Source organism: Oryctolagus cuniculus, chromosome 3, assembly GCF_051225735.1.
Source record: "Oryctolagus cuniculus isolate XC-2025 breed Fujian yellow rabbit chromosome 3, ASM5122573v1, whole genome shotgun sequence".
NCBI classification, from domain to species: Eukaryota; Metazoa; Chordata; class Mammalia; order Lagomorpha; family Leporidae; genus Oryctolagus; species Oryctolagus cuniculus.
In genome coordinates, this window is record NC_142869.1 from 65,388,644 (window position 1) to 65,412,598 (window position 23,955).

At 45.2% G+C, this 23,955-nt stretch overlaps 1 pseudogene; it reads left to right on the forward strand.

Annotated features, from left to right (window-relative positions):
- The first annotated feature begins 252 nt into the window (after positions 1–252).
- Positions 253–1,732, forward strand: LOC100356554 (inorganic pyrophosphatase pseudogene; annotated as a pseudogene).
- The last annotated feature ends 22,223 nt before the right edge of the window (positions 1,733–23,955 follow it).

The window sequence follows — 23,955 nt, forward strand, 5'->3', positions numbered from 1 at the left end:
ATTTATTTAAGAATGAGGCTGATCCTAGAAGAAATGTCATAGCCACATTTGCAAGCTGATGAATTCACTATCACACATATTCCATCCAGAGAGGTGAGGAGCAATGACCTTTACCCTGGGGTGGCCCCAAAGGTACACTCGGCGCCAGGACAATTTCTTTGAGACTCCATTTCCCCAGATGGGTGATGGCTCGCGAGGGACTCCCTCTGTTCTCTCTGCAGCTCCCCTCCTGCCTTCCCAGAGCCTGCAACCATGACAGACTTCGAAATGTCTGCCAATGTCTCTCCACAAACCATCTTCCCTCCTCTGCAGTCCGGCAGAGCTCGGGTCTGCGTGCTGAAACAGTCTGGTAAAGTATTTTCTAGGTTTGCACATTGGAAACAGCCCGGAAAAGTATTTCCAAGCATGAAACAATCCCATCACACAGCTCACCAGGAGGAGCCGGCTGCAAACATCAGTCATATTTCTGCCCAAACGGTAGCTACTCTCTTAGCACAAGCTTCTTGGCTGCGCTTCAGTATGGTCAGATCATTTACGCTGCCTCTGATTTTTTTTTTATTCCTCCCTCTTGCTATCTTGAGACTTTCTGTTTTCTACCCCAAATGGTCTTCAATGGCAGTGTAACAAATTCTCAGAGCAATGTGAAAACGCTCTAGATTACAGAGTTCTTTGGGAAAGTAGAGAGAGAGGCTTGATTTGTGATATGTAATTCAAGGCCCCTGTTAATGTCTTCACCTGAATGCTGGACATTTCAACATTGTGGTACCCAAGTTATATTGCCATTACCATTGCTAACCATTTATGTCAATGCATGAGATTTTGACAGGCCTCTTGGGTCTAGAAATGGAAGCCAGGTATCAATGATAATACACCAGCGGCTAGCCTGTTGTTCCAAACCTGAGGGCCCTTCAAACAGTCCATGGGGTCCAGGTGAGGCCATGTCATTGGCATCACATGAGCTGGGGGCTCTGTGGCAGTGGCGGTGGCCAGTCCGTCACAGCGAGCGGCTTCAGCAGTGAGGAGCGCTCTGCACCCTTCACCCCGGGGAATGGCGTCTTTCTCCAGAATGAGAAAGGTCAGTGCGTACCTCCAGTTTGTGATATTCCCAGTGTGTGCTGATAAGGATGTGTTCCACGTGGTGGTTGAAGTACCAGGCTGGTCCCACGCAAACATGGAGGTTGCTACAAAGCACGCTTTACATCCGATTAAACAAGACGCAAAGAAAGGAAAACTCTCTCCATGGCCAATTGTTCCCTTACAAGGGACACATCTGGAACTATGGTGCTGTCCCTCAGGCGTGGGAAGACCTGGGACACAATGACAAACACACCAGCTGTTGTGGTGACAGTGACTCGGTTGAAATTGGAAAGCAAGAAAGTGGCAGCAGGTTATATGTAAGAAGTGAAATCATCCGGGCGACAGTTCTGGGCATGTGCGCTGAGGTTTGCCAAGGGGAAACCAACAGGAAAGCCATTGCTGATAACGTGGCCGATCCCGACACAGCCAATTACAATGATATTAGTATGGTCAAAAGGCTTTGGCCTGGCCACCTAGAAGCTACTGTGGACTGGTTTAGAAGGTACAAGCTTCCTGATGGAAAACCAGAATTTGCTTTCAATGAAGAATTTAAAAATAAGGGCTTTGCAGTTGATGTAATTAAAAGCACTCATGACTACTGGAAGCTGTACAGACTGAGAAGATGGATGGGAAGGGAGCCAGCTGCAGTGTCTGAGAATCCCTTCAGCTACGACCCCCATACAGCCAAAGCTGCACGGCTGCCAGCACAATGCCAACAGAGGTAGAGAGGCGGTTCTGTCACCAGAAAAAGCAATGTGGCTTTCCCAGAGCACAAGCCGATGCTGCTGCAGCCTAGTCACCTGCAAACGTTAGGTGTAAATGAAGTAGCTCTTTTTATTTTTTATTTTTTTAGATTTTATTTATTTATTTGAGAGGTAGAGTTACAGACAGTGAGAGGGAGAGGCAGAGATAAAGGTCTTCCAGCCATTGGTTCACTCCCCAATTGGCTTCAATGGCTGGTGCTGCAATGATTGGAAGCCAGGAGCCAGGTGCTTCTTCCTGGTCTCCCATGCAGGTGCAGGGGCCCAAGGACTTGGGCCATCCTCCACTGCTTTCCCAGGCCATAGCAGAGAGCTTGACTGGAAGAGGAGCAACCAGGACTAGAACCGGCACCCAAATGCCCTTTTAATTTAAATTTCCCTTGAGCTTTTTGAAGTACCCTTATAAAAAAAAGCTTCCAGTTTAAGCAATGCTAATTTGTGGGATTCTGATACAGTACCTTAGCCTGTATATAATACAATCCACAGTAATACAAAGCAGGGAAAACCATCATATGGCTTGTGTAGGATGTTTGGGTGAAGGCAAGAGTTGGACAAGCATTTGAGTGTCTACGGGTGGGGAAGGGGTTCAGGACTGTAGACCAAACCAGGCAGAATGTACCTTAATCCACTGCTAAGCTTGGTTCTCACTGATTTTGAGTTTGGAAAGGCTGAGCTGTTGGGAGGCAGGTCTTCAAAACCTGGCACTGAACAGTCAGGGATGGACATTGGTGGCAGCTTGGACCTTGAATGGTGACATCATATAGCTTCATGTCTTGCTTCCATCTTCCCAAATAGATTGGGGGTTCCCTGCATATAGGTTTGGTGTCTTTCACTTTGGAATAACATACAGAGTGGTGCCAAGTATGTTTTCCATGTGTTGGGGGCTCAGCAGGTAATGGTTTGTGAAATCATTTAGATGGATGAGATACACATTAGAGGAAGAGCTAAAGATCTGTAAATAGCCAGTCCACCTAATATGCTTCTTGCACATAGAACTAAAATGAAACAACTTGCAAGATCCTCCATTTGAAGGTTAATTTTATAGATGAGGAAACTAAGGCCTAAGGAGATGAAGTGACCTGCCCGAGGCCAAGCAGGTGTGAGTGAACCCAGCTCCAGCGCCCCATCTTTCTTCCTGCAAGAGTCGCTGTTTACTCTAACTGGCTCCGCCAGGAGGCTGGTCATGGCTGAGCTGGCAGACATAGGATGCACCTGTTCTGTCCTTCACATTTGAAACATCATATGATTAAACATATATAAAGAGAACCTCTTTTAATTCCCAAGCAGGAGAATGATTTTTCCAGAGTAGTTACAACGAGGCAAAAATGCAAAGGATTTGGGGGGAAATACTTTTTTTTTCTTTGGAAGAGATATTGCCCAGTGGATTTTTGCTTTATAACTACCTGGATACTTAGGAAGAAGAAGCATCCTGAAGGCTAAATGGACTTCCTGTAACTTAGCTTGCAATGCTGAGGTTAAAAGGTATGAGCGGTGTGGGGAGCTTTTCTGGGGAGTCAGGTGAACTCATTACTGAACCACTCAAGATAAAGGTTAGTAACGGACTCGTCAGCTGGTAGGTCCAGATTGCATCACTGCACACACTCGGGAGCTCCCCATGATGTCAGGTCCAGTCACGCTGAAAGGCTCCCACTTAATATGAACCCGTAATTTACAACTCTGTATATCACAGTCTGTCTTGCTGCCTGTTTCGTGGGTTTGGTCTTCTGGAAAGTACCACAGTGCATTAGAGAAATGATGAACTATTCCTTGGATAGATTGCCTCTGCAGGGCTCTTTGAAAATCCCACTGGACCTTTATTTCTCTGAGCCTAACTTTGCTTATATCAGTATTCAAATGAGTCCCAGAGATGGATAGGGAAGGATGCAGTTTGCAAAAAAAAAAAAAAAATTGTGGATGTGAATGTTTCCTGGGAAACGGGGAGGTGGAGGATGGTGGTCAGCTATTGCTGAGGAAGGTATCTAGTGAGCACTCAAAAGTTTAAGCTTCAATCATGTGGTTTAAAAAAGAACATCCTGTCAATCAAATCTCAGCCAAATGAAGTATCCTTCCACAATGATTTTTGCAGATAGAAGCATGTTTAAATGAAATCTAATTATGGGAGTGTTCATTTCTTCTAATTTGCTTTTTCATTCCGTCAGTAAACCTTGGTCTAGTTTTTACTGTTTTTGGCTAAAGGCCATTGAGCAGACTTATTGTGATCTTCAGAATAAATTAATCTACAATTTAAAAAATGTGATTGTATAATATATTTCAAGGACAAAACCAGCTAATGGGTTAAACAGGGTACGACTTTGGGTTTTAACAAGCAGACTGCTCCCTAAGCTTGACTAAGGGTCCCAGCAAACAGGGGTTAACAAAGACTCAGGAACTCCCAATGGCAGCGGGATCACTTACACGTGGGGGTGGGGGAGGGGGAGGCTTGCTCTTTGTCTTCCTGTGGACTGATCCCGTGCTGGCTGCCAGTATGTGTCAGCAAGTTCACAGGCCTTATTTCATCGTAAGCCCCAACTTATTGCACACCAGCAGACTTCCGAGAAGAGAGATGTCAGAGAAATCCAAGTTACATCATGGCATGATGTTTTTATCAAGCCCTGTTGCTGCGGCACTGCGCCGTCTGATCAGAATTCTGCCACCGGGACTCCTGACATTTCGATGGTGACCTTTCCTTAGTCATCTGACACCCTCTGCAGGACATCGTTCTTCACAAAAGCTACCTTCAACTGTCCTGAGATGTGATCTGGCAAAAAAGACCAAGTCTTAGTGGTCTCCTGGGCACTTCTACATCCTCTCCTTCTCCCACCACGGGTAAAATCCACAACGATGTTGGCCTCTTGAGTGTCCCCACAGCAAGTCTCTCAGAGTTGTCACATGTGGTACTCCAAGGACTAGCCAACACAGGGGAGCACTAGCCAATCCAGGAGTGGCTCAAAGGACCCAGAGCTCTGGTATGGACCAGTGAGGATCTGGGGCTCTGTTAACTTAAGTCAAGGTCATAGTGGAAACAGCTCATTGTGGTCGGGGGGACTGTGAGATGTTATGCCTCATACTCCAACTCCTTCCCTCTCTGTTATTCTTAGGAGAGAGGTGACAAACTTAGTGGCGTGAAATCACCATTTTATTCTGCTCCTGGAGTCTGTGGGCTGAGAAATCAGACAGAGCGAAGGACTCTTCTCCGATTCACACTGTCTAGAATGTCGCAGACAACTGGGGTCTCTCACATGCTTGGAGCTGGAATGGTTAGGGCTGGGGATCCACTTCCCAAGATGACTTCTCTACTCACATGTCTGGTGTTGACTGGGATGGACGAAGGGTGGGTTCACATGGACTCTTGGCCTATCATCTACTTCTGCACCTGCCAGTCTCAGGGTGTTTGGGCTTCCAGGTGGTAGCTTATGGCCACCATCTTCTAATAACATCCATCTTCTAATAACACAGGAGCTATGTAGCATGTATGGCCCAGCCTCGGCAGTTATTAGCATTGCTACTGGCCTACATTAAGGATCTAAGCAGACATAAGCCCGCCCGACTCAAGGAGCAAGGCTGCAGATTCCACCTCTCGATGGCAGAAATGTCTAAGACTTGGTGGTTATGTTTTAAACTCTCCAGGGGAGGTTTCCAGTGCTTTGGGAAAGCCCCAAGCACTGTGTTGGCTGTGGCTTTATAGAGCTCACTCCCTAGCTGATCCATTTCCTCCTCAACCTTGCCCGCAGACAGGAACCTGCTGCCCCGTATTGGCTGGTACCAGTGCTGAGTTGTTGAAGCAGGAATCCTAGAACACGGTAGCTCAGGTAAGACAGGTGTTTCCTTTTATCTCAAGTGATAGTCCAGAGGCTGGTGGTGAGATCCAGAGACGTTAGGTTCTCTTCCTTCACTGTGCCGAAGGTGGCTTAACATCACCTCATTTCCATTCTAGCTTATGGGAACAGTCCAGGGAAATAGAAGGCTCCAATTCCCTTTAAAGGAAGTGACCGTCACTTCCGTCACAATCTGTTGGCGATAGCTTCTTAACACAGCTACATCTGGCTGCAGGGAAGGTTTACAAATGCGGTCTCTAACTGTGTTCGTGACGCCTGGTAGAAGTTGCGTGACTAGCATATTCACGAGTACCAGGTATATAGGAGTGAACGTTTTGGAGACCCATTCTTCTGCCTACCATACTGTCTCAGTCACTCAACTCAGCCACTGTAGCTCTAAAGAAGTCATAGACAATATGTAAACAAATAGGTGCGTTGTGTGTCCCATTAAAGCTTTATTTACAGAAACAGGAGGTATGTTGGAATTTGCCCCTGGAATTTTGCCCATCTGAAAAGTAATTGTTAACTGAGGGCTCCTAGACAGGCAGAAATATCCTGACTGCACCACTCTGGCAATAAGGTGTGCTGTCCTCTGTGTTATTGCCACACCTACTTTTGTCAAAGCCTCCTTTACACTAAATCATAATTACTTTCTCTAGCATCTCTGAGTCATCTTTGCACCTTATCTTGTGTTTAATGCTACCTAGAGCTTAGTAGGTGCTCAGTCAATGTTCATGAAAGGAAACCTCTTGTTGAAACATATATGCTCACACACACTGTCTAAGTTTCCTGCGGCTGTAACAGAACCCCACCGTGTAGGCAACATATAAGGAAGAGAAGCACACTGGCTCACAGCTCTGGGGGCCAGGGAATCCAAGTTCAAGGTGATGGCAGCTGGCAAGAACTTCCTTACTGTGCTCTTGCCCTGCAGAAAAGGGAGAGAGAACAAGAGGGAAGGAGCCCACTCCTATGGTAACAACATTCTAATTACCTCTTAAAGGCCCTGCCTCTTACTGCTGTCAACATGGCAATTAAAGTTCAGCATGAGTTTAGAGGAGACGATAATTCTAACCACAGTATCCACACGTACACACATTTTTTTTTGCGTGGGTTAGGGGAGTGTGTTTTCTTGGGCAGACCTTCCATTTTGGTAAAGATAGGCTGTTTTGATTGTATTTTTCAGGTGCAGCCTGACACCTATGAGTTTCCATAAGGGTTCATGGAGATGGACCTTTTAAGAAGTCTCAAACCAATTTTTTGTTACCCTAATAAAAATTAAAGGGCTGAGCCAGAATTCTAGATTAGTCAGTGAAGCCCGTCATATGCATTTGACAGACGTTTAACTTTTGCCTGCTTCTGCCAAGATAACAGTGTGACCATAAGGAAAGTTGCAAATGGAAATATTTTCCTGAGTGTTCTCCCAGACACTGGGCTTCAGCCTGGGTTGAAAAGTGCACAGAAAGGTTTTTGACCCTGCTGAGCCATGAGTTCAGCTTTGTAGGATAAACACAGGACTCTGATGACATTAACAACATCTGAGGCTGCAGTGGGCCAGGAACCCATCTCTACCTTATTTATGTGAAGTGTTTTCACACTTAGCGGCTATAGCCAAAATAATAACCTGATAGGTACACAGGTATTTGGGGCCTTTAACTGAAATGTATTTCATGTGTAAAGTATTATCGAACAACTCCTTTCATCCCAGATGTTCAATGAAATGAAACTACCCGGAGGGCATTCTGTCTAACAACCAAGGGCCAGTCTGGCTTTGGGACCCTCAGTGGATGCTTACTAAGTTATATAACTACGGAAGACATAGCCATGAGGCTATACCAACCAACTGAATTGGCTTGAGTGTCTTAAGTAGATGGAAGAGAGAAAAAAATATCAGTTCTTCGTAAGTGTGTCATGCATTTAAAGAGCATACTTAAGCTTATATTTCCACTTAAAGGTAGTGGCCTAGAATTCCCCAAGCTCTCTCCTAGTCTAAGAGAACTGTTTGAATACCCTTCCATTCTGTGGTCCTGGCTTCCATCAAACAAATCTCTTTCTCCTAAATTATTGTCAGCTGCATAGTCACCATGTCCACTGAATCTAATAAAAATGTTAAGATATCAAACCAAGGACTAGTTTTCTGGGAATGCCCTGATGCTGACATCAAACCACTAAAATTACTCCTTGGAACATAGCCCTACAACCAACAATAGGGTCCTGCTCATGTCAGAAAAGCTCTTACGCTAACATTGTCAGCCTCACTGAAGTCTACATGTGCTGTTTCTGTTGCACTCTCTGCTTTCCTCCCTAACCTGTGAGTATGACTTGTACAGAAAATAAAAGCCAATGCTCTCTATAAATAAGAAAGCAAGCAAGCAAAGAGGCACAGCCACATCTGATATGATTTACCCTTCCCAATACTGTGTGCACTCCCAGCCAAGGGCCTTACTTCCTTCTGGGAATTTGGCATGAAATTGATGTTCCCTTGGCACAGCTCAGCCCTGTGATTTACAGGGCCTGCTGAGTGCCATACCAATCTCTCTCCCTTGCCTCCCATCACCCAGAAATTCTCAGAAGTATTACCTGTTAGACCTGGATGGTATGGTAGAGAAATTTTTTTGAAGCCCTATGCTAGGTGTCTGCAGGTCCTCTTGATTTAAAAGCATCTAGTTGTCCAAAAATATCTTTTTTCCATTTCTTTACCAGTTTTAGTTTGCTCTTTTACTTGCTGTAGCAGGCTTTATGTTTTAAAATCTTATATGATCTTCAGTGTTTTTAATAAATAAAAAAGCAAGTAGAAGAAGGGACCTATTAGGTTTCCATCTTTTAAGGCCATTAATTGCTATAGACTGAATTATGCTCCCCAAATTCATATGGAAAGTCCTAACTCCTCATACCTCAGACTGCAACTGTGGAGACAGCCTTTAAACTGATAATTAAGTTAAAAGGAGTCATCAGGCTAGAGCTTAATTCAATATGATTGAAGGGATCAGGATTAAGACATAGATGGGGATGGGTGTCTAGCCTAGTGGTTAAGACACCCAGGTCCCCCACTGCAGTTCCTGGGTGCAACTCCTAGCTCTGGCTCCTGACTCCAGCTTCCTGCTAATAAGCTCCCCTGGATACAGGGGTGGTGGCCCACAAGATTAGATACCTGCCACCCATGAGGGAGAACTGGATTAAGCTCCTGGCTTCTGGCTTCCATCTCAGCCATTGCAGGCATTTGGGCAGTAAATTGTCAGAAAGAGCATGCACTCTTTTTCTCAAATAAGTAGATCATGAAAAAGACACAGAAAAATGATAACTTTCAAGCCAAAAGCAGAGGCCTTTGGAAGAAACAAACCTGCTGATGTCTTGATGTTGGACTTCCAGCCTCTAGAACTGTTAGGGAATAGAGTCGCTGTTTTGGACATAACTTATTAAGGGCCCGTGTGGTGGCACAGCAGTTTAAGCTGCTGCCTGCAATGTCAGCATCTCATATTGGAGTGGGTCCTGCCTGTTCCACTTCTGATCCAGTTGCCTGCCAGTGTGCCTGGGAAAGAGGTAGATGATGGCCCCAGTGCCTGAGCCCCTGCCACTCACATGGGAGACCCCGATAGAGTTCCAGCCTCCTGGCTTTGGCGTGGCCCATCCCTGGCTGTTGTGGCCATTTGGGGAGTGAACTAGTAGATGGAAGATCTCTCCTCTCCTCTCCATTCATGTCTCTCTCTCTCTCTCTCTCTCTCTCTCAATGCCTATCAAATGTCACTGATGCCTGGCTTGGCAAATGGAAAAAAATGGCTCAGTGGCTCCTGGAAGACCAGTTCTGAAGGAATGCTCAGTAGAAGAGGGATTGGAAGGGAAACTGCTTGGGAAACACAACAGTCTACACAACGCTTCTGCAGAAAGTTTGTGGGAAAAAGGAATTAAAAGATAAGTTTATTTTGTTGCAAAACTATTTGGAATTCCATGCATTTTTAATATGCAATTTTTGAACTTTTCCAAGACCACTTGTGTGTGAGTGTATGTGTGTGTCCACATACATATATACACATCTTTGGAGATTTTCAAAATGCAACAGCAATTCTGCAGTAGAAAATTCTATTTCACATTGTTGCCCAGCATTTCATATTCCTGTTTGACATCCTGAGGAATTCGTGTTCTGTGGAACATACCTTGGGCAATACTGAAATGGATTCTCATCTTCTGGTCGCACCTGAAGGTAGAAGAATGAATTACAGAATTAGAATTCTGTTAATTACTGAGTACGTTGCATATTTCTAAAGGTTGCCTTAAAAGTAAATGTAGCCGGCGCCGCGGTTCACTAGGCTAATCCTCCGCCTTGCGGCGCCTGCACACCGGGTTCTAGTCCCGGTCGGGGTGCCGGATTCTGTCCCGGTTGCCCCTCTTCCAGGCCATCTCTCTGCTATGGCCAGGGAGTGCAGTGGAGGATGGCCCAAGTCCTTGGGCCCTGCACCCCATGGGAGACCAGGATAAGTACCTGGCTTCTACCATCGGATCAGCGTGGTGCGCTGGCTGCAGCGCGCTGGCTGCGGCGGCCATTGGAGGGTGAACCAACGGCAAAGGAAGACCTTTCTCTCTGTCTCTCTCTCTCTCACTGTCCACTCTGCCTGTCAAAAAAAAAATGTAAAAAAATTAGTAAATGTAACGTTATTTTATTAGGAAGCAGTTGTTTTTTTTTTTTTTTATCTTTGATGCACCAAGGAAACCTACATAAATGACCACAAGCTACCTGAAGCATGGGCAATGTTATCTACTATGGGAAACAGTCTGTATAAAAGTGAAATATTTTGCTCATTCTGAAAGAAAAATAGATTTGAGCTTTGCGAGAACTGTATTCCAATTACTTGTGTTGTGCTCCAGTGTCTTTGTTATTGCACCACAATAACCACGTCACTCTCTTCATATTTCAGGTTAATGATCTGATTGGACTGTAAACATTTTGTTAGACAAAACTTACACTCATTATACTTGCGGTCATTTAAAACAAGGAATATGTGCAAATGAACCCAGCTATCCTGTTGTATTAGCTACTTTATTAGAGTAATAATGTGAGAATCCTGATTTGCATGTTCAACTAAATGATTGCAAACAGTTTTTGACACGTAAATTCATGGCTATTCGACGTGCTTCCACAGAGTTTGGCAAAAGTGAATTGGTCTATTTGAGTTATCCTCCTTTGATTTCTCCAAGAAAATCAATATAATAAAGTAATTCTTTCCTGCCATCCTCTTCTTTGCTAAGCTCTTCTGAGAACAGTCGGAAGGTGTTTCTCCTTCAATTATTTCAGGCTTGTTTGCATTAAATCCTTTCCAATAGGCGCCAGTAAATGTGTTCCCTTAATAAGGATGTCTCCCTTTGAAATAAGCTAAATAAAATTTTACATTTAAGGTGAGTAAGAACCAGTTATGGAGAAAATTGCTCAATATCTGTTCTATTCTAATTTCTTTTTCCATGCAAAGCGTGCTACAACTCTATATTGAGAAACAAGTGTGATGATGTGCCATGCATAATTCATGCCTCTGGCCTTCTGTACATGCTGTTTTCCCCATCAGAATTCCACATATTTAGATAAGGTCAAAGATGATTCTCTATTCCTATCAATAAAAACTTTTAAGAAGTAAGGCATGAAATATGTGCACATTTTGTTCCTCTGAAGAATAACTGTAGTAATCCCACAGCATGCGAGCCTTCCTGTGGCTACTTTAGATTCAGTTTCATGAGTTTTTGTCTGTTTTTGTTGTTGGATGGCAGCATCCTAATCATTTAAGTGGGTGGCATCTTTGTTTGTAAAAATGCCTGAAATGAAAGTTTATTAGGAATTAAGGCAAAATCATGCCACTTAGTCCCCAAGGACTGCATCGTTCTGTAACAATTCTTACAGAGTTCTCACCAAAATGACATTTTTGAAGGAAGGTTTGGGTATTTATTTGAAAAGCAGAGAGAGAGAGAGAGAGAGAGAGAGAGAGAGAGAGAGATCTTCCATCCTCTGCTTTGATCCCCAAATACTCACAGTAGGCAGCATTGGGCCAGGCTGAAGCCAGGAGCCAAGGACTCCAACCAGGTCTCCCATATGTGTGTTGGGATAAAGTGACATATTAATTATAAGAAAAGTGTATCAGGTCTTCAGCTACATCAAGTCCCTTTCCTGTTCGCCTTCCCAACTCTATTCTCTTATTCCTGTTACAGCTGTTCTTGTTATTAAGACTGTTCATCTTCCCCATCTGGACACACACAGGCCTTTCAAACTCAGTCTGTTTATAACTAAATCCATCATCTCCCTCCCCAAGCTGGTTTTCATCCTCTAAGGTGATCCCACAAACAAACCTCAGAGCCACCTTTATTTCCCACTCTCATCTTCCTGGCGCAACCACACGACAGCCAAGTCCTGTCAATCTTACTTTATCAATATCCTTCCAATCTGTCCTCATCTGATTATTTACCTCCCATGGCCATTTCAAGGCTCAAGATGCCATCATTCTATCCTGGATGAGACAGGTGAGCCTTGTCACCCTGTGCTCATGTACGTGTTCACAGATGCGGGAGCATTACCCTTGCCCACACACACACAGACACATACTCAAAACCTAAGCTGGAATTATCGACGTGGTCAGAGCGATTATCAAGAACTCTCTCTGGCACATGCTGTTGTTCAGCCTTGTCTATTAATCATGTTTATTGAGTATTCCTGATGTCAAAGAGCCACTCTCTTAGGGGCTGGAAAGAATTCGAGGAGTGGTGATTCCTCCCACAGATAATATCATCTAGTAGACTTCTGTGGCAGGTGCATGGGACTGGAGAGGCGGGCAAATCGCGGATCATGTCTCAGTCATTGTGGCCGGATTTCTGCATTCACAAAAGGATTCTCACAGCGTTCAAGTGTTCCCAGTTTGCCATCTACCAGACAGTAATAGTCTCAAGTATAAATTTTAATCTTTGAGATGAGGACTTCAACAATGAGGATGGCATTTGATTTCAAGGAACATCCAGAGGTCAGCCATAATGCTAAAATCGTTTCAACTCTGCTGTGAGGTCTGGCGGCTTTAACTTCTTACCTCTTGCCATGTCCCCCTCAAGGTCACTCAGGGCTCCACTGTATCATTGCACCAAAGGAAGAGGATTCTGGGGTCACTGTGTGCAGTTCGCTCCTCCTCGAGCTGCCTACGCAGTAACAGTGGATTTTTTCCTAAGGACACATAGCACACGACACGATGTTTTACCTGATATATCTTCCAGATGATTTCCAAGTTGGCGGGGAAAGTTCTGTATGTACAGAGTTGCCAATTTACCCATCTCCTCCCCTGCACTCCACCCCGGCCCCCTCCCTGTCCATCTGGGCTCAGGATTCCAGGAGGGCGCAGCTGCATTCCCGCTCTGCAGGAGCAGATAGCTTACTTGGGAGCCCCGCGGTCACCGTGCTCTCAGCACCTAGTGCAGTTCCTTCAATGCAGCCTGCCCCCTCCGCGCTATGAGTCCATTAGACACTGCGAGGCTTGAGTATGTAAAATATTTTGTCTGGCCCTCCTCAAAGGTACTGTCTGTCATCATACAGCAGCAGCGTCGCTGGGTGTGTGAAGCAATTAGATTTATGAGGCACATAAACAGCAAAGCTCCTAATAACCATAATTCCAAACTTCAATCATAATACCAGCATTAGTGGCATACTTTCCCAAGGATTTTATGTTTCTAAAAATATCTTAATTGTGGTTACCACGTTCACCCTATAATTCCCGTAATTCGAATTTGAGGACTCTGCCAGTGTTGCAGCCGGGGAAAATGGCCCCAGCCTTCAGTGTTGTTTCAGTGGGCAGTGGGGCAAGATGGATTTTCTGTCTTGCATGTTTTGCAATTAAGTCAGATAAATTTCCTCCGAATAAAAGGAAATTCCCACTAATAAGGGAAACTGATGACAAAATCCAGTGTAGGGATGGGCGATAACGGGTAGCCTCTTTCTTCCCCCTTTCCCCAGCCCCAGGGAAATTCTGTCTGAATGCCTCTAATGTGAGCTGCTTCTAATGGCTTGGTGTCCTTTGACACACCTTGAAAGGATGCCAAGCATTGTTGATTGTCCTTTTGACCCCTGCCTCAACTGTTAGTTCAGGTGCTTGATAGAAGATTCTTTGCATGTGAAGCCTCTCTTTGACTTTATGGGGTAAAAGAATACATGTCTTCTTAAATTAGCTCAGAACACACACACACACATAACTCTTTGTTTTATAGACATAGCGGGTTAAAGCCCTGGCCTGAAGTGCTGGCATCCCATATGGGCACCAGTTCTAACCCCGGCTGCTCCTCTTCTGATCCAGCTCTCTGCTGTGTCCTGGGATAGCAGTGGAAGACGGCCCAAGTCCCTGGGCCCCTGCACGCACATGACAGACCTGGAAGAAGCTCCTGGCTCCTGGCTTCGGATCGGCGCAGCTCCAGCCGTTGTGGCCATCTGGGGAGTGAACCAGCGGATGGAAGACCTTTCTCTCTGTTTCTACCTCTCTCTGTAACTCTGTCTTTCAAATACATAAAATCTTTTTAAAAAAATTAAATTTATTCGAGAGGCTCAGAGAGAGAAAGAGGGAGAGACAGAGAGCTCCCGTATCCTGGTTTATCCTTTAATGTCCAAAATGGCTGGGGTTGGGCCAGGTCAAAGTCAGGAGCCAGGAATGCAATCCAGGTCTCCCACACGGGTAGCAGGAATCCAGGCACTTGAGCCATCACCTATACCTCCCCAAGGTCTGCATTAGCAGGAAGCAGGAGTCAGGAACCACACCCAGGTACTCTAATGTGATAGGCATTTTAACTGCTACATTAAACACCTGCTCCTATTTGGGACCGTTTTTGAACTTCTGTAGGAAAAACATTAGCATTATCCTGTACAAAAGTCAGTCACTGCATTGTGCTATTCACAGTGTGACTCTTTCAGATCTGCTACAAGGATGGTTTGGTGCAATGATGATTTTTTTCATCTTTTTAGAATTTAAGATCGTTGAAGGAAACCCTGAGTTTAGCCGTTGAGAGATGATTACATGTGTATCTCATTTAGTTCAAGGCCATGACATCTGACATAGTTGGCTTTGGCCAGAGATGAAGAGACAAGGATACTTGATGAATATTTTTAAAAACTTCTTTTTCTAAATAGAACAGAATATAAGCTTGTTTTATAGCATTTAAATAATATATATGAAACATAAATATACAATTTCATCTTCTAAGGACAGTCATTGTGTCAACCTTGGTGAATATCATTGCAGGCTGTTTTCTATTCATATCCAAGTGTATTATTATTTTATAGAAACAGAATAATATACATATTGTGTTACGGCTATTTCTTTCACTTCATATATACAGATACTCCTCTGAAGAGGCAAACAAACATGTCTTAATCTTTTTAACCTTTCTTTTTAACTTTCCATAGGGCAGTCAGACTACAAATGATTTAACTATTGCTCTACTAAGGAGAATTTCATTGATCTTTAAATTTTCATTTTACAAATAATATTTCTGAGAACATCTTGGTCCGTTTATCTGCAGATGCTAATGAGAATATTTCTGCAGGATAAATTCTTAGAAGTAGAATTAAATCTTTAGTCATTATAAAAGTGGTAGGTTAAGTGATACATATATTACACAGAATAGAAATCAGGGATATAAGACAGCAGAAAGCAAAAGAAACAAAATAAATCACTTAACTATTTCTGCTTTCTCAGCTTTGGAATAGTCCATGGTAATTCAACAGTAACAACAAGGAATACACCGAAAGAACAATATTCCTCCTTTTTTACTTTATATTTTCTCTTTAAAATAAATTTCAAGTGAAGAAAGACAAAAATCCTGGTGAGGTAGAGCACTGTTTACATTTTTCTGCACCTCTGTCCAGTTTCACCGGTAGATGTAGAAGCACGGTTTCCGACGCTGCAACGCGGACGTCAGTCTACTCGTTTTCGTCTGTGCTGTCCCTTTCATCTTCGCTAGGGGTTCAGTGACAACAGTCTCACTGCTTTAATATGCTATTTATTAAGTTAATAGGATCTGACATCTTAAGGAATGTGTGTTCCTTTTTTTTTGTTATTCTTTATTCATATATGTTCCTTTTTTTCAATTAATCTTCGTATTTTCCTTACTAAAGCATAGATACTTTTAAGTTATTGTATTTATGATAGAAGCTGGGAATAATTTTCCAAGTGTTTTCTTTATTTTTTGACTCCATGATGTGATCTAGCACACATAAATTATACATTTTCTTGCTTAAATTTATCAATCTCACCACTTACGATTTCTTTTTTTTTTTTTTGTCATGGTGAGAAAGTTGTCTTCCACCGTAAGATGATAATATATGTTTATTTCTAGTCATTATTTTTTTAAATGTTGAGACCTACAATAAACCATTGTTTTGGGGTCTAAAATGAAATAAAAATCTAGTTGGTTTCTCTTCAAATGCTTAATGGCTTCCATGATGTTTAATGAGTCAGCCCGCCTTGCGTACTAATTTTAAATACTGTGCTTAGAAAGGACTAAACACCCCTATGTTGCTGAGTCTGCTTCTGTGCTCTCCGTTCCATTCATCTACCCGCACCAATACCATGATTTTTCAGTTTCAGTTTCTTTACAGTTTATTTGAATCTTACAGTACAACTCTCCTCTTATTATATTCCTGTAAAAAATTCCTTAGGTATCATAAACACTTAATCTTCCAGGTTAATTTTATTATGAGTTTGTAAAGATTGGTAAAAATTAGAATTTTTTTTTTGAAGTTTATGAAGGCATACTTTGATTTGGGGATTGTCAATTCCTTCTGAGGGCGTTTCCCTGTCTTACTTGGTTAGAGTACTAACTTCTCTTCTTAAATGTTTGTGTGGAAATTGTAGAAAAAATAATTGTAGGCTAAGCACATGGGTTTTGAGAAAGATAACGTTGTGATCATCTAGAATAAACAACAGACAAGTCACTATGAGTACAGCAGGGATAGAGGAAAAAGGATATAAATGAGGGGAGTGAGTACAGAGTGAATGCAGAACGCAAGCCTGACCCTAGAGGCCAGGAGGTGCAAAATACGATGAGGGGGAAGGAGTCATTGCAGAGCAAGAGGAAAACTTAGAGCTGTGGCTGGCTGAGCCGGGAGGGCCTGGAGAAGCCGGAGTGGGTTCCATGGTCCTGTTCACGGTGGATGGGGCTGCACAGAGCCTGTGGTTGAGGCGTCGCCAAGTGGCTCTGGGATAAAAACCCGGGGGCAGAAGATACATGGGAGAATGTTGTTAAGCATTGGTTTGAGCACTTGGCTAGAAAGGATGTTGAAGTTAACCCGTGCAGGGAAGAAAATAAGGGGCAGAGTGTGGAAGGGTGATATGGACAGGCAAGAGGAGCTGGATCAGAAAGCAGGGTTGGTATTTGAATGGAGTTCTGCACAGGACACAGGCCTGGTATAGACCCACCCTGGGCACCAAGTACAGGGGTCAGCTGCGAACATTTCGGGTCCCAGGGACCTTGTCAGGCCACCATCCCTACCTTTTACTGCCTCCTGCTTCCCATTTTCTGAGGCCGCTGCACATACGTGGTACAACACCGCTTTGTCCATCCTAGCTATACCTGATTTATGGACACTTGACCAAAGCTGGCTCACTCCTACACTTCACAGCGTGAGTTGAAGTTGGGCCAGATGGAAACAGATGGATTTTTCTTGAAGCAATTGCGTCTCTGCATAGAAGTCTCTGGAGATTTTGATGAGTACATTACTATGAGGACTGAGAGGCAAAGAAAAATGCGTGACTTTACAAGAGAATAAAACACATGTACAGAAAAAGCAAAGATCAATTTTCCTGCCAGCTTATGTGTGAGACCTAGCTGAATGCTATACTTTGGTTAAAAAAAAAAAAAGCCAAACTGAGTTTTTGGTACATACAGTTTTAAAAGTCTTAAATAATACACAGACTAAAGAAGATACAGTAGCGAATCCACGAATTTCCTTTCTTAAAAAAGTTTAAGATCAGATTTAAAGGACTGAAATGTCATTGGTAGAATTCCAGGAAGCGGGATCCTATAGTTAAGAATTAGGGCTAAAGGTCAGGGATCTACATTCAACAAGGGATTTTTTATTTTTTATTTTTTATTTTTTTTATTTTTGACAGGCAGAGTGGACAGTGAGAGAGAGAGACAGAGAGAAAAGTCTTCCTTTGCTGTTGGTTCACCCTCCAATGGCTGCTGCGGCCGGTGCGCTGCGGCTGGCGCACTGCGCTGATCCGATGGCAGGAGCCAGGTGCTTCTCCTGATCTCCCATGGGGTGCAGGGCCCAAGCACCTGGGCCATCTTCCACTGCACTCCCGGGCCACAGCAGAGAGCTGGCCTGGAAGAGGGACAACCGGGACAGAATCCAGCGCCCCGACCGGGACTAGAACCCGGTGTGCCGGCGCTGCTAGGCGGAGGATTAGCCTAGTGAGCCACGGCACCGGCCCATTCAACGAGTTTTAAACTTGGCAGCCAGGGACGGTGGAAAGAGCACTGGATAGAGAAGGAGAACCAGGGCCCATAGCCTTGGGTGAAAATCACTGGGCCTCCCTGGAGCTGTCTTCAGAGCAAATAAACAGGACAACTGTGCCCACTTCACTCTCCTTGGCACACAGGACATTCTTGAGATGTGTGGCAGGGACAAGCTGTATCAGTGGAATGCCAAATGCTATTTCCGTGGAGTTGTCTCCGCCACCTTCTAGAACTTGCGTTATGGCCCTACATGCTCTGGGGGTTGGGGGGTGGGAGGGTTGTTATCCTGCTAGCTGACTGTGATGTGATCATGTGGTGCAGCTGGAGGTCCTCACGAGAGAGGGAGGGGGAGGCTGCGGCCCACTTAAGGTCTCCAGGGAGTACAACGTGGGTGTGCTGTTTTCACTCTGGTCTGAAGGATCAGCACCCTCTGGGCCCCCACGTAGAACAGCAGGTGGGTGATGCCCCTGGAGTCATCCCATGTGGCAGTCCTGGTCCCAGGGCCACATCTAAAGAGAAAACACTCTTATACTCAGAGTGCTGGCAGTGGAGGCAGCGCTGGTTAGACACAAAAACAGGTCAACTTGAGGAATTCCCCTGGCAGCTTTGTCACAGCTGTGTTGTCCAAACCTTTGGGAAAAGGCCGAAAACATTAGGGAAAGCATGGGTCTGGCTGGTACCCTCAGGCACGCACCCCATAAACTGTGTCAGCACCCCATAAACATGCCACTTTTAATGGTAAGTGCATGTCCCTATTCAGCGCCATCATTTATTCTACCACAAAATCACCCGGAACTTCATTTCCAGAATTCCTTTTATCTTAACCATTAAACCAGCCTTGGAGAGATATTGAGGTCAGTTGTCCTGGGCCTGACTCATATCTCCCCTGACCTCACCTGAACAGTAATCGAAATAGCGACAGAGGCTGGTGAATAATGAGAACAACCTTGGGGCAGGCCCGCTGATCGGCTGGCATCTCAGGGAAGCTGGATCTATCAACTGTCCCATAATGGTTTATGAATGTTCATCCAGGAGTAGGCATACTTTATTTATTTTTAAAAAAAGATTTATTTATTTGAAAGGCAGAGTTAAAAAGAGAGAGTGATACACACACCCACACACACACACAGAGATATCTTCCATCGCTGGTTCACTCCCCAAATGACCACAATGGCCCAGACTGGGCCAGGCTGAATCCAGGAGCTTGGAATTCCATACAGTTCTCCCACGTGGGTGTAGCAGCCCAAGAGCTTCTGCTTTCTCAGGTGCATTCACAAGGAGCTGGATCAGAAGTGGAGCCAGGGCTCGGACCAGTGCTCACAAGCCATATGGACCCACTGTGCCAACCCTAACCCTAACCCTAACCCTAACCCTAACCCTAACCCTAAGCCCCAAGCCCCAAGCCCCAAGCCCTAAGCCCTAAGCCCTAAGCCCTAACCCTAACCCTAACCCTAACCCTGCCAGACCTAACACCATGCCAGACCACTTTTGGAATAAATTCTAAAGGTGTGTGAGCCCCTAGAAGCTGACAGAGCCTTATTTACTCATGAATTACATGGATTTCTAAGGATAATTAACTTCAAAGCAACTAATCCTTCTTCATTGTCTCCCTCCTTTCTTTTTTCTCTCTCCCAAACTAGAAGTTGGACAGATAAGGGAGATAAAGCCTATTTTCTTTAGAAACATTTTATATTTATGTAAAGAGATGGAACATATGTAAACAAAAATTGAAAAAGACATAGTTCAGTGGCAAAAGAACTACTTAATGGAGTAACAACAGCTGGAGTATGGTGGATTGTGGGAGTTTACAGAACCGGCCAATGAGAGTTAATTAGAGGCACAAATCCCACCCCCCTGAGGTCTATTGAAACCAAGTCACTGAGGGTGGAGCCCGTGAATCCCCATGCTCGAGAACCCTCCAGATGAACTCTCTCGAGCCCACACCCAAGCCTGCCTCTTTAGACTGGACCTCTCCCCCCGAGTCCTGGACTTTCACACCCAATGGCCTCGCAACATCTCCACTTGGACATCTGACAAGAATCTCCAACTTAAGTTTCCCCTAGTAGAGTTCTTGAGCCCCTCAAAACTTCCCCTGCCTCCAATATATGGTACCAACGTCCATCTGAATGCTTGCCCCAAACCCGTGAGTCGTCCCCCTTTCCCTTAAGTCTACGTTGGCTTTCCTCCTGTATCTTCACAGTGCTGGTTCATCCATTTTCCCCACAGTAAAACAATTTTTCCACATCCTCAGCAATACCTGGTATTTTCTGATTATATGATATAGTAGCTATCCTTGTCATGTGAATCTATGTAGTTTTAAGACCTACTTGGAGTTAGAGAAAATTAATTTGCATGAGGCCTCTGTGAAAGCATCCCTTCGTTTGTGGGACCATAGGCTGCGTCAGTGGATGATGTAGAATCATTAAGCAGCAGTTGGTCTAACATGGACTAAGATGGGCATTTCTTTTAATAACCTCTGGATGAAGGACTCACCTTCTTGGGACAAGGCAGGGTAGAAAGACAGTAGTAGAAACACACTATTGGTTCATTTATGCCTTTCTGTATTTGGTGCTACATTAATTTCTGGTTCAGTTTATCCCAGGACCTGTAAAACAGCATGTTGAGTGTGTTGATGGGTAATCTCCTACAAGCACTGAGTTCCTCTCCACCTTTCTTTTGCCGTCTTTAAGAACTTCTGAGCAAAGAACTGCCTTGGCTGTTGTTAAGGCTTAGATCTGGGTGGAATGAATTAACAGTGGTGGGGTTTCCTGTGAGCAGAGCAGACCAGAGCTGACGGCCTTCAGAGAAGCCGGGAGCTCTGATGGGGACTGGGAATGCGGTAGGACTGCTCAACACCCCCAGAGGAAGATCGGGCGCTGTGGTGCAGCGTCCAGGTCAGGGAAGAGAAGAGCAACTTCTCTGTGCTGGTCACGTTGCACATGGACATTTGGGGGTGTGTTCTGGAAAAGCCTAGCCTATTTCAGTGGGAACTGATAAAAGGTCAAGCTTTCACCGGGAGCAGAGAGAAGGACAAAGAGTCTGGAAGTCTAGAAGAGGTGAAGGGACGTACTGCATTTTGCTTGGAGAGGATGAGACAAGAAATGTCTTCCTATGAAGTCCAAGAAGCAGTTAATGTGAGGCTCCAGAAACCTGTATGGGAATAAATGACTCAAAGTTCCAGGAAAATATCTTGAGTGTGCATAAGGGAGGCTCATCTGGAGCTGACGTAGGGAGAGCAGTTACTTTCCCTGGAACTGTTGATGCAACGACTTCCTGACCAGCAGGAGGGAGAGTGCTCAAGGGCTCAGCTTCATAAGACCAAGAGAAGCCGCTGCTCTCCTAACCCCCCCGCTGTTGACTTCACGTTTGCAAGTGATTTCGCTGCTGCTGCTAAGGAGCCAGCTCTGTTCAGGGTGTGGCACAGCGCATCCTGGGCCTGCTTCTACCTGATGAAGCCAACCAACTTCCATCTTTTTTGGCAGGCGAGAACTGACTGTTCTCACAAAGGGGACCAAGGCATCCAGTTTACTGATACAGCCAGCAGAGAATATGGAGATTGATGCCATAGATTGCTGCCCCATGGGGAAGAACCAGATATAGAAAACATAGTCCAGGGCCAGCGCCGCGGCTCACTAGGCTAATCCTCCGCCTTGCGGCGCCGGCACACCGGGTTCTAGTCCTGGTTGGGGTGCCGGATTCTGTCCCGGTTGCCCCTCTTCCAGGCCAGCTCTCTGCTGTGGGCAGGGAGTGCAGTGGAGGATGGTCCAGGTGCTTGGGCCCTGCACCCCATGGAAGACCAGGAAAAGCACCTGGCTCCTGGCTCCTGCCATCAGATCAGTGCGGTGCGCTGGCCGCAGCGCGCCGGCTGCGGCGGCCATTGGAGGGTGAACCAATGGCAAAGGAAGACCTTTCTCTCTGTCTCTCTCTCTCTCACTGTCCACTCTGCCTGTCAAAAAATATAAAAATAAAAATTAAAACAATTTAAAAAAAAAGATGTGAAAAAAAAGAAAAGAAAAGAAAAGAAAACATAGTCCAGCCCCAGAACGGACAAACCAGAGAGCCAGGCTGTTCCACGCTGGAACCGTCCCTGGACATCAGCTGACAAGGGCCTTGACACCTGGAGGCTCTGCTTTGCGTGAGGGCAGGAGTTGAGAGGAAGTCCCAGCATGCGGGCCTTCTGTGGAGGAAGACTGACCGCTGCCTTGCAGAGGGTGTGGGTGAAGGCGGGACCAGGTGTGGAAGAGACGGCAAGCCATGGGTCTGCCTGGAATGCTTGCAGAAGTTGGCCTGGGCCTGACCCCGGCACGGCCACAGCTCTTCACGCTTGCAGCTGAAATATTAACACTCAAGCCTGCGCGAGGCCCAGCATCCCAGTTTGTTTTCAGTCTTTGGTGGGGGGACTGGGCATTTCTAACGCTAGTTTTGATTTTTCCTCTGCGAATCTGAATCCCGTTTAGTTTTCCACTATCCTACTCCTCACCAAGTCTGCGATGTGTTCAGTGCAGCTCAGGCAGAGGGATGGCTCTGCTACCCTACCCTTTTCTCTCCTTTCTGCGCCCGGCTTGCTGTGCAACATGGGAACACTTGGTTAAGGGACGACACTGCACGGGGAGTGGGGCTCTATCAAATCACCTGTGGATCTGCTTGGGTTGCCACACCGCTTGTTATTTTTTTCATCTCCTTCTACGTGACCAAAGCCACTAATGAAGCTGTAAAAAAGAGATCGGACATGTCTGTGTATCCTCTCCTGGTGCTGGATAGAAAGAAAAAAACACAACCCTTTGTTGTGAGTTCTTCCTGCGTATTTTGTCACGGCTGATAGTTAATTACTGTCAGATAACACCTGGGGTGATTAATTGACCTTTCTTAGCAAAAACAATAAAGGCCATTTGACTAATACAGCAGAGAGCATGGAGCAGATTTTCTTGCGCTGGCATCCTTATCATTGGACGATTCTCCACCTTGCTCCCTGCCCACCCCACTCCTGACTTGTGGAATCCAACTGCAAATACCCCTTCCTCTTCATCATGGGTTTCCACCAGAAGGCTTCAAAGCTATTGGCAAAAACTATTTTTGGAGTCCCCAAGACAGATGATTCCACACTGGAGATGAGTTGTTTATTAAGTGAAAGCAAGCAAGCAAGAAAGCACAAACAAGAGATTTTATTCATGTTTTCTAAATCCTTTCTGGGCAGCTGGTCGCCACTGCTTTAGCTCTTTATGTCAGAATCCAGAGCTCTTCTTCCAGGGCTGATGATAATCTTATGTTGCAGCTACAGCTGTAGAACATTTTCCATATGCAAAGTGCGGGGGGAGATGAAAGTATGAATTGTGTTGATTTGGCCCATCAGGAACTCACTGTGTAGCCACAGGGACAGATTTCTGCAAAGTTACAGCAAGGGTGCTGCCCTTGGAAGGACTTGTAGTTTCCATTGAATTCTGGGTAGTCTGTTAAAAAAGAGTGAGCCTGGCCCCTCCCCAAATTCTGTTTCCTGCCTCACCCTGTAATCTGGCACGCTCCCACCATCATGCCATCTTCCGTGCTGTGATATAACCAGGGACCCTCACCAGCACTGGCACCATGTTGTTTGGCTTTTCAGTTGCCAGAAAAATGATTTACTTATTTATTGCTTGAAAGAGTGATAGAGACAGAGACAGAGAGAGGGAAAGACTGATACTGTCCATCTGCTGGTTTACTCCCCAAAAAACTGCAATGACTGGGGCTGGTCCAGGCTGAGGCCAGGGGGCCCGGAGCTCCATTCTGTTCTCCTACATGGGTGCAGGGGCCCAGGAACTTGGGCTATCAACCACTGCTTTCCCAGGTGCATTAGCAGGGAGCTCGATCAG